Source organism: Eretmochelys imbricata, chromosome 13, assembly GCF_965152235.1.
Source record: "Eretmochelys imbricata isolate rEreImb1 chromosome 13, rEreImb1.hap1, whole genome shotgun sequence".
NCBI lineage: Eukaryota > Metazoa > Chordata > Testudines > Cheloniidae > Eretmochelys > Eretmochelys imbricata.
The window spans coordinates 93,026-109,593 of record NC_135584.1 but is presented as its reverse complement, the minus strand read 5'-3'; positions in this window follow the sequence as shown (position 1 = coordinate 109,593).

Sequence of the window (16,568 nt, the reverse complement as noted above, 5' to 3'; positions counted from 1 at the left end):
TAGACTAACACGGCTGCTACTCTGAAACCAATGATTACCTGTAACTTAGTGCCAATGGGAAATGGGAGGCTCCTCCACCAACTTTTCTGAGTCATATTGTGAAAACCATTATGTGGACCTGGGTAAGGGTATCACTAGTCCAGCTGGGACAACTTTAAAATCCCCTCACTGTGTTGTCAACCCAATCACTTGTGATCTCTCCTTTCCTTTCCTCTGTTGTGCTGCACCAGGTTTCACAAGTGCTTCAGATGCTCGTGTTTTGTAATAAGTGCACAGTAGCATGGAGCAGAACAAAGGGGAATGGAGGGAAGGGAAGTGAAAGAAGGAAGAAGGTGGAGAGGGAGGAAGGGACATTAAAGGGGTGGGGCACTCACCCATGTACTAGTTCTCTCACTCACACAATCCCTTCTCTTTCCCTGCATTCCCTTTTTCCCTCCTCTGCCCCTCTTTTGTGTTCTGGTCTCTGACAAGCAAATGATAGACTTATACACAAAGTGATGTTAAAAGAATTTAGTTGGGGCTGGTCCTGCTTTGAGCAGGAGGTTGGACTAGATGACCTCCTGAGGTCCCTTCCAACCCTAATCTTCTATGATTCTATGAATGTTGTTTGGCCCTTGCTTTATTTACTGGATGCCATCCAAAACCTGCACTGAATAAAGAATGATTAGCTTTTTTATGGGCATTTCTGTGGCATTCATCACCATAGTATACCAGTAACTCACAAATATTCTTGAATGTATTTTCACAGCTCCTGTGAGACAGGTAAACAGTGTTGTTCCCCTATGGGGAGCCGAGGCACAGTAGTGTTAACTAACTTTGGATGTCTATCTCATGACAGGTAGGCCTGATTTTTTTCAGAACACTTTTAATCATGCTTTATATGCTCTAACAGTTAGTTGTCACAACACCTCTAAGGGAGCAAAGAGTTGTTAGATTCATTTTACTGTGGGGGACACGGAGATAAAAAGGTGAAATGACTTCCCCATTGCCTTGTAGTGTGTCATTGTAAAAACCAGGATTAGATCTCAAGTCCACCTGACTCCCAGTCTTGTACTCATGTCTCCAGAGCATCCACTGATTTCAATTTCAGTTGTGAAAGCTTGGCTTAGCTGCAGATTGGGCCATCAGAAAATGAACACACATTCAGTGGTCACCGGCTTTGGTTTAAGAGGCTTGCCCACCATCACATAATAAGTCTAGAAAGATGGAATCCAGTTCTCCTGAGTGGCATGCAGTTGCCTTAAATCATAAAACCATTCTCTCTCTTCCTGCAGTGCCCAGTTTTATTCTCTGTAGCAGTAGAGAATGAGGTAAAGCTACTGCAGATAATCTGGTTCAAAACACAATCTTGGTTCTCTACCTGGGCACTAGCCATCCTGTGACTGAATGACACAGGAGTCCTGTGATCATGTCAGTCGAGCCCGTATCATAATGCATATGTGCAAGGTGACAGAATAAAGGTTTCATCCATAATGCTGGTATTTCCTAACTTTCAAATGCTTGACCTTGCAACTTTATTTTTATTTTAACATAACTTTTAAAATATAATTTCCTAGCTGTTTCATTAAAGGAGAAGGTCAAAAACAAACAACTGGATGAAGCTGTAACACTTGGACTTTCACTTAGCATCATCAGCAGGGTTTGAACCCAAGTACAGTTAAGTGTGGCTAAATTAATGGGATTTGCCTCTGTCATATTAGATATCTGCGTTTTATTCCCTACTGATGCAACCTCTCAGTGGATGTAAGGCTTGCTCATTGATAATGGTTGAGAAGGGCACAGACTAACACCATGCACTGTAATAGAAGAAGGGAGTCTAAAACCCATGGTCCCCTGGGAATGTGCCCTGTTCTGGGAACCAGATGGAGGGTTCTTGCCAAGAAGCCAAAAAACAAGCTATCCCTCACCAACCACAAGTGGCAAATGGTGAATTTTTGATGGCTTATTACTGTCAAATTGCATGCGTAAAATTAGAGGGCAGGTTGAAAATGGAGCTCCAAGTGCTGAAGCAGCAAAGGTCAAATGTGTTGACCCCTCAGTGCCAGGAAGCAGAATATTTTAATCATCCCCCCTCTGGTATTCAGGTTTTACAGCATTTGTTAGAGATCCAGCTGTGCAAATCTAGGTCCTGTAAATAGTTCCAGGAGGATATGAAGAAATGTTGCTAAAATGGAAAGTGTGAATATTTACCACATGCTGTCTTCAGTAATGTACAGGATCTTTCCAGGGGTATAAACATATTTATCAATGCTCAGGTTTTTGTTCCTGTCATGAGTGGAGTTGACGTTTGAAATAAACATGGGTAGGAATTCTCAAGGACCTCAGGAATGAAATAAATAAAACCACTGAAATACACCAAACCTTTCATTACAGACATTTAGGAAGTATTTATTCTTTTTCAGGTAAACCATCTGGTCTGTGGCTCTCAAAAATTTTGGTGTGGAGTGCATCTTACCAGAGAGAGAGAGACGTGTGGACACCTCCCCTCCTGTTCATGATTGCGTGACATCCCTGTAAAAACTGCTTACATGGAAAAGTAACACTAGCAAAGTATTTAAGTATTTTAACTACAGTATCTTTAGATCAATATGTATTTGTGGTTTTTGAGAAGAGTTAATTATACAGACTCTTTTTGTTCTTCATTTCATCTCCCTCTCTCGTGCTTTCTATTTCCTTCTCCCGGCTTCTCTGAGTAGTTACTACAACTCCTGAGGAAGCTTGTAGAAGGAAGGTAGTATGGATGGGGAGTATTCAGCTGTTGTGACCTGCACTGGATGTGCCATGTTTGTCTTTCTTCCACAGGACAGAAGAGACTTTGTCTGTACAAAGTGCAAGTTGGTCTCCATATTGGAAGAGAAGTATCGACCCTGTGTTGCATAAGAGAAACTGAAGATTTCCTGGACAGATGTCAGGATATGCTTCTACGGGCACAACGTTCTGAAGATTCAGAGCAGGCTGCGCAGTGGGGACAGAAGGATGGTGAAGAAATTTGGCAGCATGTGACCTCCAGAAGAAGAAAGGGAAGCGTCCATGTACCAGCAACGCAGATACTGGTAAGCAACTATTTTCATGTTCTCTCTACAGGTATTAATGCGGAGAGTGGATTAGATGATACATCTGAGGGAAGGGAACAGAAGGAGACTCCGCCAATTGGAAGGCATGAGATGCACTGTCCTAGGGATGGGGGTTCCATGATTACCGCTCCCAAGAGAAGGAGGCGGGTGGTGGTGGTCGGGGACTCTCTCCTCAGGGGGACTGAGTCATCTGTCTGCCGCCCCGACCGGAAAACTGAGAAGTCTGCTGCTTGCCAGGAGCTAGGATTCATGATGTGACGGAGAGACTGCTGAGACTTATCAAGCCCTCGGATCGCTACCCCTTCCTGCTTCTCCACGTGGGCACCAATGATACTGCCAAGAATGACCTTGAGCAGATCACTGAAGACTACGTGGCTCTGGGAAGAAGGATAAAGGAGTTTGAGGCGCAAGTGGTGTTCTTGTCCATCCTCCCTGTGGAAGGAAAAGGCCTGGGTAGAGACCGTTGAATCGTGGAAGTCAACGAATGGCTACGCAGGTGGTGTCAGAGAGAAAGCTTTGGATTCTTTGACCATGGGATGGTGTTCCAAGAAGGAGGAGTGCTAGGCAGAGATGGGCTCCACCTAACAAAGAGAGGGAAGAGCACCTTCACAAGCAGGCTGGCTAACCTAGTGAGGAGGGCTTTAAACAAGGTTCACCGGGGGAAGGAGACCAAAGTCCTGAGGTAAGTGGGGACATGGGATACTGGGAGGAAGCAAGAACAGGAAAGCGCAAGAGGGGAGGACTCCTGCCTCATACTAAGAAAGCGGGACAAACAGCAAGTTATCTCAAGTGCCTATTCACAAAAGCAAGAAGCCTGGGAAACAAGCAGGGAGAACTGGAAGTCCTGGCACAGTCAAGGAATTATGATGTGATTGGAATAACAAAGACTTGATGGGATAACTCACATGACTGGAGTACTGTCATGGATGGTTATAAACTGTTCAGGAAGGACAGGCAGGGCAGAAAAGGTGGGGGAGTTGCACTGTATGTAAGAGAGCAGTATGGCTGCTCAGAGCTCTGGTACGAAACTGCAGAAAAACCTGAGAGTCTCTGGATTAAGTTTAGAAGTGTGAGCAACAAAGATGATGTCGTGGTGGGAGTCTGCTATAGACTACTGGACCGGGGGATGAGGTGGACGAGGCTTTCTTCCGGCAACTAATGGAAGTTACTAGATCACAGGCTCTGGTTCTCATGGGAGACTTCAATCACGCTGATATCTGCTGGGAGAGCAATACAGCGGTGCACAGACAATCCAGGAAGTTCTTGGGAAGTGCCGGGGACAATTTCCTGGTGCAAGTGCTGGAGAAACCAACTAGGGGCAGAGCTCTTCTTGACCTGCTGCTCACAAACCGGGAAGAATTAGTAGGGGAAGCAAAAGTGGATGGGAACCTGGGAGCCAGTGACCATGAGATGGTCGAGTTCAGGATCCTGACACAAGGAAGAAAGGAGAGCAGCAGAATACGGACCCTGGATTTCAGAAAAGCAGACTTTGACAATCTCAGGGAATTGATGGGCAGGATCCCCTGGGAGAATAACATGAGGGGGAAAGGAGTCCAGGAGAGCTGGCTGTATTTTAAAGAATCCTTATTGAGGTTACAGGGACAATCCCGATGTGTAGAAAGAATGGTAAATATGGCAGGCGACCAGCTTGGCTTAACAGTGAAATCCTTGCTGATCTTAAACACAAAAAAGAAGCTTACAAGAAGTGGAAGGTTGGACAAATGACCAGGGAAGAGTATAAAAATATTGCTCGGGCATGTAGGAGTGAAATCAGGAAGGCCAAATCACACCTGGAGTTGCAGCTAGCAAGGGATGTTAAGAGTGACAAGAAGGGTTTCTTCAGGTATGTTAGCAACAAGAAGAAAGTCAAGGAAAGTGTGGGCCCCTTACTGAATGAGGGAGGCAACCGAGTGACAGAGGATGAGGAAAAAGCTAATGTACTAAATGCTTTTTTTGCCTCTGTCTTCACGAACAAGGTCAGCTCCCAGACTACTGCACTGGGCAGCACAGCATGGGGAGGAGGTGACCAGCCCTCTGTGGAGAAAGAAGTGGTTCGGGACTATTTAGAAAAGCTGGATGAGGCACAAGTCCATGGGGCTGGATGCGCAGCATCCGAGAGGGCTAAAGGAGTTGGCGGCTGTGATTGCAGAGCCATTGGCCATTATCTTTGAAAACTCATGGTGATCAGGGGAGGTCCTGGATGACTGGAAAAAGGCTAATGTAGTGCCCATCTTTAAAAAAGGGAAGAAGGAGGATCCTGGGAACTACAGGACAGTCAGCCTCACCTCAGTCCCTGGAAAAATCATGGAGCAGGCCCTCAAGGAATCAATTCTGAAGCACTTAGAGGAGAGGAAAGTGATCAGGAACAGTCAGCATGGATTCACCAAGGGGAAGTCATGCCTGACTAATCTAATTGCCTTCTATGATGAGATAACTGGCTCTGTGGATGAGGGGAAAGCAGTGGACGTGTTGTTCCTTGACTTTAGCAAAGGTTTTGACATAGTCTCCCGGAGTATTCTTGCCAGCAAGTTAAAGTATGGGCTGGATGAATGGACTATAAGGTGGATAGAAAGCTGGCTAGATTGTCAGGCTCAGAGGGTAGTGATCAATGGCTCCATGTCTAGTTGGCAGCCGGTATCAAGCGGAGTGCCCCAAGGGTTGGTCCTGGGGCCAGTTTTGTTCAATATCTTCATTAATGCTCTGGAGGATGGTGTGGATTGCACCCTCAGCAAGTTTTCAGATGACACTAAACTGGGAGGAGAGGTAGATATGCTGGAGCGTAGGGGTAGGATACAGAGGGACCTAGACAAATTGGAGGATTGGAGCAAAAGAAATCTAATGAGGTTCAACAAGGACAGGTGCAGAGTCCTGCACTTCGAACAAAAGAATCCCATGCACCGCTACAGACTAGGGACCGAATGGCTCGGCAGCAGTTCTGCAGAAAAGGACCTAGGGGTTACAGTGGACGAGAAGCTAGATATGAGTCAACATTGTGCCCTTGTTGCCAAGAAGGCCAATGGCATTTTGTATGTATATGTAGGGGCATTGCCAGCAGATCGAGGGACGTGATTGTTCCCCTCTATTTGACATTGGTGAGGCCTCATCTGGAGTACTGTGTCCAGTTTTGGGCCCCACACTACAAGAAGGATGTGGAAAAATTGGAAAGAGTCCAGCGGAGGGCAACCAAAATGATTAGGGGACTGGAGCACATGAGTTATGAGGAGAGGCTGAGGGAATTGGGATTGTTTAGTCTGGGGAAGAGAAGAATGAGGTGGGATTTGATAGCTGCTTTTAAGTACCTAAAAGGGGGTTCCAAAGAGGATGGATCTAGACTGTTCTCTGTGGTACCAGATGAGAGAACGAGGAGTAAATGTGTCAAGTTGCAGTCGGGGAGGTTTAGGTTGGATATTAGGAAAAACTTTTTCACTTGGAGGGTTACCTAGGGAGGTGGTGGAGTCTCCTTCCTTAGAAGTTTTTAAGGTCAGGCTTGACAAAGCCCTGGCTGGGATGATTTATTTGGGGAATGGTCCTGCTTTGAGCTGGGGGTTGGACTAGATGACCTCCTGAGGTCCCTTCCAACCCTGATATTTTATGATTCTATGATTTGCTCCCTGCATATGTTTTTCCGCTGTGTGGTCCACTTCCAGCTGCTCTCCTCAAAGTACTGCTCAATGATATCATTCTTTCTCCCTGTTTCCCCCTGCTAGGCTTCAGTCCCCAAGGACAGCTCTGAGTGGAGGCAGCTAAGCTGACTTCTACTCCTTGTTTCATGTTGCCTTTACAGGCCCCCAGACCCTATTTTTGCCATGAAGAGTCTGGACACCTGTAGGAACAGCTGGAAGCAATGAGGATGCAGAAACAATGACTACCAGCTCTTCAGCAGTCCCATTATGGGAACAGCTGACCTAGCCAGCTTCATCAGTGTGGCTTGGCAGTGTCTGTTTCCCAAAAAACATGAAGGTGCTTGCTTGAAAATTTAAAAAGTGGGTGGTGGGGGTTAGACTCAGAGACTTGAAGGTCAGAAGGGACCACAATGATCCTGCACATGGCAGGCCACAGAACCTCACCCACCCACTCCTATAATAGACCCCTAATCTCTGGCTGAATTACGTAAGTCCTCAAATCATGATTAAAAGACATCATGGGCTGATCGGAGGCAGGAGTCAACTTACTGATACTGAATGAGAGATGATAGGTAAGTGTGGTTAATGGCCAATGCTACTGTAGTGGGTCCTGTGCTTTTCCTTGGTGTGGTGGGTCAGGTTGCTACTCCTTGCCCCTATTCTAGGGCATTGAGGGCTCCACTAGTGCCCCAGTGGGGAAGAGAAGGGGAGTGGGGAAGGGACCCAGGTCCACCCCCTTACTCCAGATCCCAGCCCCTTCAGCTTCATGGGCTTCTTACCCTCTTTCCCCTTGGGTAGGGTTTCCCTCAGTCCTTTGTGCCAGGGAGTCCCTCTGCTTGGGCAGGGTTTTCCTTCCCCTGGTATTCTGATTAACAGCAATACTCCTCCAAACTCTAGTCAGCTCTCCTTCCCTCTCTTTGCTTGAGGGGGAAGGGATAGCTCAGCGGTTTGAGTGTTGGCCTACTAAACCCAGGGTTGTGAGTTCAATCCTTGAGGAGGCCATTCAGAGATCTGGGCCAGAAATTGGGGATTGGTCCAGCTTTAAGCAAGAGGTTGGACTAGATGATCTGACCCTTCCAACCCTGATAGTCTATGACTGAAGCAGGGTTTTTTTATTAGGTCTTGGGCAGGGCCATAATTGGCTACTGCTGCTCTAATTACCCCATAGTAACCTTTCCCCAGTCCACAGGGAATAAGGCCTTGATCATCCTAGGGCTTATATACCTCCCATCTACCACTCTCCTGCTGCCATCTGGCCCTGCTGCATCATGTAGGTTGCGGATAAGCTGTGAAAGGGCCTTGAAAGTGAAACTACTTTGTTTGATATCAGAGAAAAGAGGGAGCCAGAGGAGGGATGTAATGAGAGGGATGGTATGGTGAAAGCAATGGGCTAAGAAGATGTTCTTTGCAGCAGCATTCTGAATGGAGATGAGCAGGGCAGGAGTGCATTTGTTAAGGCCAGTAAGAAGAATGTTGCAGTCATTTAGATACCAGATTATGAGAGCCTGGTGTCGATGGTTAGGAAGAGCTGGATCTTAGCAATGGTATATAGAAAGAATCTGCAAGGCTTAAACATAGCCTGGATATGAGGACCTAAAGAGAGGTTCTAGCTGAAGATAGTATCGAGGTTAAGGGCCTCAGTGACAGGTGTAGTCATTTGCAGAGTTGTTGTAGCCATGTTGGTCCAAGAATATAAAAGAGACAAGGTGAGTGAGGTGATACTTTTATTGGACCAACTTCCATGGGTGGAAGGTACAAGCTTTGGAGCTAAACAGAGCTCCTCTTCAAGTCTGGGAACAGAAGCAGAGTGTCTGAGCTTAAATTGGGACAGATTTGAAATGATCACTTCAAATTCTTTATGCATAAAGGTCTAACCCCCAATTGTCCGCTTCATTTCAAGTGACTGCCTCCTTCTGCTTAACATTTTGTCTCAACTTGTATTTAGCTTTATTTTAAACCCGATCCTGACCAACAAGGAGGAATTGGTTGTGAATGGGAAGGTGGAAAGTAATTTGGGGCAAGTGATCATGAAATGATTGACTTCATGATTCTAAGAAAAGGAAGCCGTGGGAGCATCAGAATAAAGACAGTGGACTTCAAAAAACCAGACTTTAACAAACTCAGAGAATTGGTAGGTAAGGAGTTATGGGGAGAAAATCCAAATGATAAGAGTTCAAGAGAGCTGGCTGTTTCTTAGGGAGACAATATTAAATACACAACTGCCAACTATTCCAATGTGAAGGAAAGATAGGAAGAATAGTAAGAGGCCAATATGGCTCCATCAGGAACCTTTTAATGATTTGGTAATCAAAAAGAAATCCTATAAAAAGTAGAAACATGGACAAATCGGTAAGGAGGAGTGAAAAGATTAGCACAAGTATATAGGGAAATCCCGGCAAGGATTATACAAAATCAGAAAGACTAAGGCACAAAAGGAATAAGAAGAGCTTCTTTAAATACATCAGAAGCAAGATAAAGACAAAAGAAAGTATAGGTCTTCTCTTTATCAGGGAAAGAAAGCTAAGTGATGACCTCAAGAAGGCTGAGGTGTTTAATGCCTATTTTGCTTCAGTCTTCACTAAAAAGATTTATGGTGGTCAGATACCCAACACAATTAATATTAACAACAAGGAAGAAGTAACACAAGCCAAAATAGGGAAATAACAAGTTAAAGAATAACGAGTTGGGACAGAGTGTTAAGCAGAATGAGAATAAGTGGTCAGTTTCAACTGTGGAGAGAGGTAAATGGCGCCCCCACCCCCACAGATCTGTACGGGGACCAGTGTTTATCATGTTCATAAATGATCTGGAAAAAGGGTGAATAGTGAGGTGGCAAAATTTGCAGATGATACAAAATTACTCAAGATAGTTAAATCCAAAGCTGCTTACCAAGACTTGCAAAGGGATCGCACAAAACTGGGTCATTGGCAACAAAATGGCTCATGAAATTCGATGTTGATAAATGCACAGTAATGTATATTGGGAAATATAATCCCAACTGTAGATGCAAAATGATGGGGTCTAAATTAGGTGTTACCACTCAAGAAAGAGATCTTGGAGTCATCATGCATAGCTCTATGAAAACATCTGCTCAAGATAGAGTGGCAGTCAAAAAAGTTAATGTTAGGAACCATTAGGAAAGGGATAGATAATACAGTAAATACCATAATCCCACTATATAAATCCCTGGTACACTCCAGTTCTGTCTGCCCCATCTCAAAAAAACTATATTAGAATTGGAAAAGGTACAGAGAACGGCAACAAAAATCATTAGGGATGTGGAACAGCTTCCATGTGAGGAGAGATTAAAAAGATTGCGACTGTTCATTTTAGAAAAGAGATGACTAAGGTAGGATATGATCAAGATCTATAAAATCATGAATGGTGTGGAGAATGGGATTAAGGAAGTGTTATTTACCCCTTCACATAACACAGGAACCAGGGGTCACCAAATGAAATTAATATGCAGTAAGTTTAAAACAAACATAAACATTACCCACTTTATCCCACAATTCACAGTCAATCTCTTGTTGCCAGGAGATGTTGTGAATAACCCAGTTAAAACTATAACTGGATACTAAAAACAATGAGATAAATTCATGGAGGATAGGTGCATCAATGGCTGTTAGCCAAGATGGTCAGGGATGCAACCCCAGACTCTGGTTGTCCCTAAACTGCTGACTGCCAGAAGCTGTGACTGGATGACAAGGGATGGATTGCTTGATAATTGTCCTGTTCTGTTCATTTCCTCTGAAGTGTCTGGCACCAGCCACAGTCGGAAGACAGGATACTGGGCTAGATGGGCCACTTGTCTGACCCAGTATGGCCGTTTTTATGTTCCAAAGCCATAAATTAATGCTCTAAACTACCTAGTTAATGAATTGACAATACAGTCTCTTCAGTCAAATGTCATTTAAAGAAACCATATAAGAGGAGTGATGCACTGAGTAATCAAATTAGGCATTTAAGTCATCAGCCATGAGATTTCTTCCTTCTCTTCCATATTTCTGAATAGCTGATTGTATAGATGTAAGACTGTCAAAGTGTATCCTGTCCTATCAGCATTAATAACAAAGGGCTTAGGGTTCTCTTACTCCACTCAAGACAGCTAAAATTTAAACAAAGCAGGTGTGCAATGGTATTCCTTTGTCCCTTGTATACTCTGCCTGTGGCATGTAATAGTCTAGTCTCCTGAGGGGTGCAATACTTTGGTCTAATTTTGATTGTTGGGTTTAGTATGCATGTGCTTGGTGCTGTTGGTAGCCTGTGATATGCAAGAGGTCAGACGAGCTGATCTGGTGGTCCCGTCTGGCCTTAAACTCTATGTCTGTGTGTGACCTGTGGTTCTTAATTAGGGTTAGTTGTAAACATCCTTGTAAGTGTCCTACTTAAAACATGTTTTGTTACACAATCTGAAGCTTAATTACACTTACCTAAGACTGGCGCATGTCCAAGGAAAGATAAAGTGCTTCCCCAAGCTTTTAATAACATTTAACACTGAGAGTGATTATCCATTGGAACAATTTACCAAGGGTCATTGTGGATTCTCCATCATGGGCAATTTTTAAACCAAGATTGGATATTTTTCTTACAGATCTGCTTTAGTTCAAAAGGAATTATTTTGAGTAAGTTCTATGGGCCTGTGTTATACAGGAGGTCAGACAAGACAATCACAATTATCCCTTCTGACTTTGGAATCTCTGAATACTCATGGAACAAGATTTCCTAGGTGGGATGTAATGGGGGAAACATGGTCCATAAGAAGGAAAAAGCAACTTCATGTCTGGCCAATTTAACTTTGGGTTTTGGACACTAGAGGCAGGAGTTGGGGAAGGAAATAGCAAATATCATGCATCTGTTCTACAACTTGGTTTTATGGAAAAGAAGAGGGAAGGCCCTGTTAGCAGACCCGTAACCCATATTATTATTTTTTTATTTCTATAGTATCATAATTGTGTAGGTCACGGGCCAAATAAACATAGAAGATGTGTCCCTGCCCAACCAAGTTACAAGGCCTTCTCCCCTGAAAACATTGCTGAAATGTGGAATTCTGATTTTATGTAAATTACATGACCGCCTGCCTTTAACACATAATTCTCTGGTAAGTGCCACAATAGAGTAGTCTGAGCTACATGCAGGCATTGTTGGCAGTGTGCTCTGGTGTTGGCTTGTGCCTGTGCACATAGTGGACATCAGGTGTTTCCCTTTAAAAAGTTCATAGGTTTGTCTTGTTTCTGTCTCCACTATACTCGTTAATTGTTTGTTAATAGTTTTGGCGTTAATGATATGTAGACATTTAGGCCTTTTCTACATTACGAAATTAGGTCGAATTTATAGAAGTCGGTTTTGTAGAAAGCGTTTTTATACAGTCGATAGTGTGAGTCCCCACACAAATGCTCTAAGTGCATGTAGTCGGTGGAGGTGTCCACAGTACTGAGGCAACCGTCGACTTCCAGAGCGCTGCACTGTGGGTAGCTATCCCACAGTTTCTGCAGTCTCCGCCGCCCATTTGAATTCTGGGTAGAAATCCCAGTGCTTGATGGGGCTAAAACATTGTCGTGGGTGGTTCTGGGTACATATCGTCAGGCCCGCCTTCCCTCCCTCCCTCCGTGAAAGCAAGGGCAGACAATTGTTTTGCACCTTTTTTCTTGAGTTACCTGTGCAGACGCCATACCAGGGCAAGCATGGAGCCTGCTCAGCTCACGGTCACTGTACGTCTCCTGGGTGCTGGCAGACGCGGTACTGCATTGCTACACAGCAACAGTTTATTGCCTTTTGGCAGCAGACAGTGCAATATGACTGGTAGCCATCGTCGACGTAGACCAGGGTGCTCTTTTAACCGACCTCGATGAGGTCGGGGCGCCTGGGCAAACATGGGAGTGACTCAGCCAGGTCATTTCCCTTTCAACTTTCGTTTCATGGCGATTCAGTTCTACCAGCAGTGCACTGTCTTTTAATCTGCAGCCAGCAGAAGACGATGGCCAGCAGTCATACTGCACCATCTTCTGCCAAGCCCCCAGGTGATGACGATGGCTAGCGGTCAAGAAATAGACCAGATTTGTTTTGTATTCATTTTCTCCTCTCTCCCTCCGTGAAATCAACGGCCTGCTAAACCCATTTTTGAGTTCTATCCTTGAGGTTTTGACTTCTATCCTAGAGGAGGCCATTTTGTTTCTCGCAAAGCCACCCCCTTTGTTGATTTTAATTCCCTGTAAGCCAACCCTGTAAGCCATGTTGTCAGTCATCCCTCCCTCCGCCAGAGCAACGGCAAACAATCGTTTCACGCCCTTTTCCCTGGATTGCCTGAGCAGGAGCAGACGCCATAGCACAGCAAGCATTGAGTCCGTTCACCTCACCCCAGCAGTTATGACCATTGTAAACACCTCGCGCATTATCGTGCAGCGTATGCAGAACCAGCACCTGAAAAACCAGGTGAGGAGGCAACAGCAGCATGGTGATGAGGCCCTGAACACACTTTTCTCTAAAACCGCGTTCCCCCGCAATGTGGAGATCATGGTGTTCTTGGGGCAGGCTCATGCCGTGGAATGCTGATTCTGGACCTGGGAAACAAGCACAGTGTGGTGGAACCACGTAGCGTTGCAGGTTTGGGATGATTCCCAGTGGCTCTGAAACTTTTGCATGCATAAGTGCACTTTCATGGAACTTTGTGACTTGCTTTCCCCTGCCCTGAAACGCAAGAATACCAAGATGAGAGCAGCCCTCACAGTTCACAAGTGAGTGGCAATAGCCCTGTGGAAGCTTGCAACACCAGACAGCTACCGGTCAGTCGGGAATCAATTTGGAGTGGGCAAATCTACTGTGGGGGTTGCTGTGATGCAAGTAGCCAACACAATCACTGAGCTGCTGCTATCAAAGGTAGTGACTCTGGGAAATGTGCAGGTCATACTAGATGGCTTTGCTGCAATGGGATTCCCTAACTGTGGTGGGGCTATAGACAGAACGCATATCCCTATGTTGGGACTGGACCACCAGGGCAGCCAGTACATAAACTGCAAGGGGTACTTTTCAGTGGTGCTGCAAGCACTGGTGGATCACAAGGGATGTTTCACCAACATCAACGTGGGATGGCCAGGAAAGGTTCATGACGCTCGCGTCTTCAGGAACTCTGGTCTGTTTAAACAGCTGCAGGAAGGGATTTACTTCCCAGACCAGAAAATAACTGTTGGGGATGTTGAAATGCCTATAGTGATCCTTGGGGACCCAGCCTACCCCTTAATGCCATGGCTCATGAAGCCGTACACAGGCACCCTGGACAGTAGTCAGGAGCTGTTCAACTATAGGCTGAGCAAGCGCAGAATGGTGGTAGAGTGTGCATTTGGACATTTAAAGGGTTGCTGGCGCAGTTTACTGACTCGCTCAGACCTCAGTGAAACCAATATTCCCACTGTTATTGCTGCTTGTTGTGTGCTCCACAATCTTTGTGAGAGTAAGGGGGAAGACGTTTATGGTGGGGTAGGAGGTTGATGCAAATCGCCTGGCCGCTGAATACACACAGCCAGACACCAGGGCGGATAGAAGAACACAGCAGGAAGCGGTGCGCATCAGAGACGCTTTGCAAACCAGTTTCATGACTGGCCAGGGTACTGTGTGACACTTCTGTTTGTTTCTCCTTGATGAAAACCCGCCCCCTTGGTTGCCTCTAAATTCCCTGTAAGCCACCCGCCCTCCCGCCTTTGATCACAGCTTGCTTGCAAAGGAAATAAAGTCATTATCGTTTAAAAAACATGTATTCTTTATTAATTTATTATAAAAAAAGGGAGATACCCCACCCAGGCTAACTTGTGAGTTATGGGAAGTGGGTAGGAGGGAAGGAAAAGGCCACTTTTAAACTTGTTGAATGCCAGCCTTCTGTTGCTTGGGTTGTCCACTGGGGTGGAGTGGTTGGGTGTGTTCTTGGGCATCTGGGTGGGGAGACTATGAAACCTGGGGAGGAGGGAGGGCGGTTAAGCAGGGGCTGCAGCGGCAGTCTGTGATCCTGCTGCCATTCGTGAACCTCCACCTGACACCAGGGGCATGCCCGTTTGATCCCGCAGTATCCCCAGTGTTTCCTCATGCCTCCTCTCATCTTCCTGCCGCCACCTCTCCTCACATTCATCGGCCACCATCCTGTACTCTGCTATTGTGTCTCTCCACACAGCTCTGTCACTGCTGGATGACTGCATGAGCTCAGAGAACATTTCAGCATGCCTGCGTTTTTTTTGCGCCTTATCTGAGATAGCCTCTGGGATGGAGGAGGGAGGCTTGAAACATTTGCAGCTGCAGGAGGAAAAAAAGGGAGTGAAGTATTTAAAAAGATACATTTTACAGAACAATGGCTATACTCTTTCATGGTGAACAACACTATTCACATTACATAGCACATGAGATTTTGGTACAAGGTTGCATTTTGCATCTTATATTGAGTGCCTGTGGCTTTGGTGTTAGAGATCACACATGCAGTGCCAGGCAACGGAATTCAGCTTGCAGGTGGCCACGGTAAGCCATAGTCTTTCAGCTTCTGCAACCTTCATAACAGCAGCCCCCTCCTTTCCCATACCAAGCAAAGCCCGTTGAGCTGGCCATTTACTGCTGCAGTTTTCCTGTTAACGTGCAGCAGCAGAAACCAAACTAACCCCCTCCCCCAATCCAATTTTCTGGGATGATCGCTTTTACCCTCCCCCCACCGCATGGCTGGTATCAGGGAAGATCCCTGCTAGCCAAACGCAAACAGCTCAGCGCCAATGGCCCCCTCCTCCCACCGCGTGGCTAACTGCGGGGAGGATTTCTTTTCAGGGACAGGCAAACAGCCCAGTAGGAACGTGCATCTCTAAATGTCCCCTTAATCAAATTCCCCTATTTCAACCAGGTTACCATGAATGATAGCACTCTCCTGAGGATAACGCAGAGCTAAAGAACGGATGTTGCTTGAATGCCAGCAAACACCGGGACCATACGCTACCAGGCTTTGTCATGCAATGATACCAGATTACTTGCTACTAGCATGGCGTGGTAAAGTGTCCTACCATGGAGGATGGAATAAGGCTGCTCTCCCCAGAAACCTTCTGCAAAGGCTTTTAGAGTACCTCCGGGAGAGCTTCATGGAGATGTCCCTGGAAGATTTCCGCTCCACCCCCAGACATGTTAACAGACTTTTCCAGTAGCAGTACTGGCCACGAATGCATCCCAAGTCCTCAGGGCTACTTAATCATTAAAAAATGCTTGCTTTTATAACATGTATTATATTTAAAAAGGTACACTCACCAGAGGTCCCTTCTCCGGCTTTGTTGGGTTGGGAGGGTATTTCAATCAGGGTTATAAGAAGATCCTGGCTGTCGGGGAGAATGGTGTGCTGTGTGCTGTCCTTAAGCTCATCCTTCTCCTCCTCATCTTCCCCGTCCGCAAAATACTCAGCCATGGCGGAGAGTATCCGATCCTCAGAGTCCACGGACAGGGGTGGGGTAGTGGTGGCGGCCCCCCCTAGAATTGCATGCAGCTCAGCGTAGAAGCGGCATGTCTGGGGCTCTGTCCTGGAGCGTCCGTTTGATTCTTTGGTTTTCTGGTACGCTTGTCTGAGCTCCTTAAGTTTCACGCGACACTGTGTTGCGTCCCTGATGTAGCCTCTGTCCTTCATGGCCTCTGAGATTTTTTGAAATGTTTTGGCATTTTGTATTTTGGAATGTAGTTCTGATAGCACGGATTCCTCTCCCCATACAGCGATCAGATCCAGTACCTCCCATTTGGTCCATGCTGGAGCTCTTTCTCGATTCTGGGACTGCATGGTCACCTGTGCTGATGAGCTCGCCTGACCAAACAGGGAATGAGATTCAAAAGTTCCCGGGGCTTTTCCTGTACACCTGGCTAGTGCATCTGA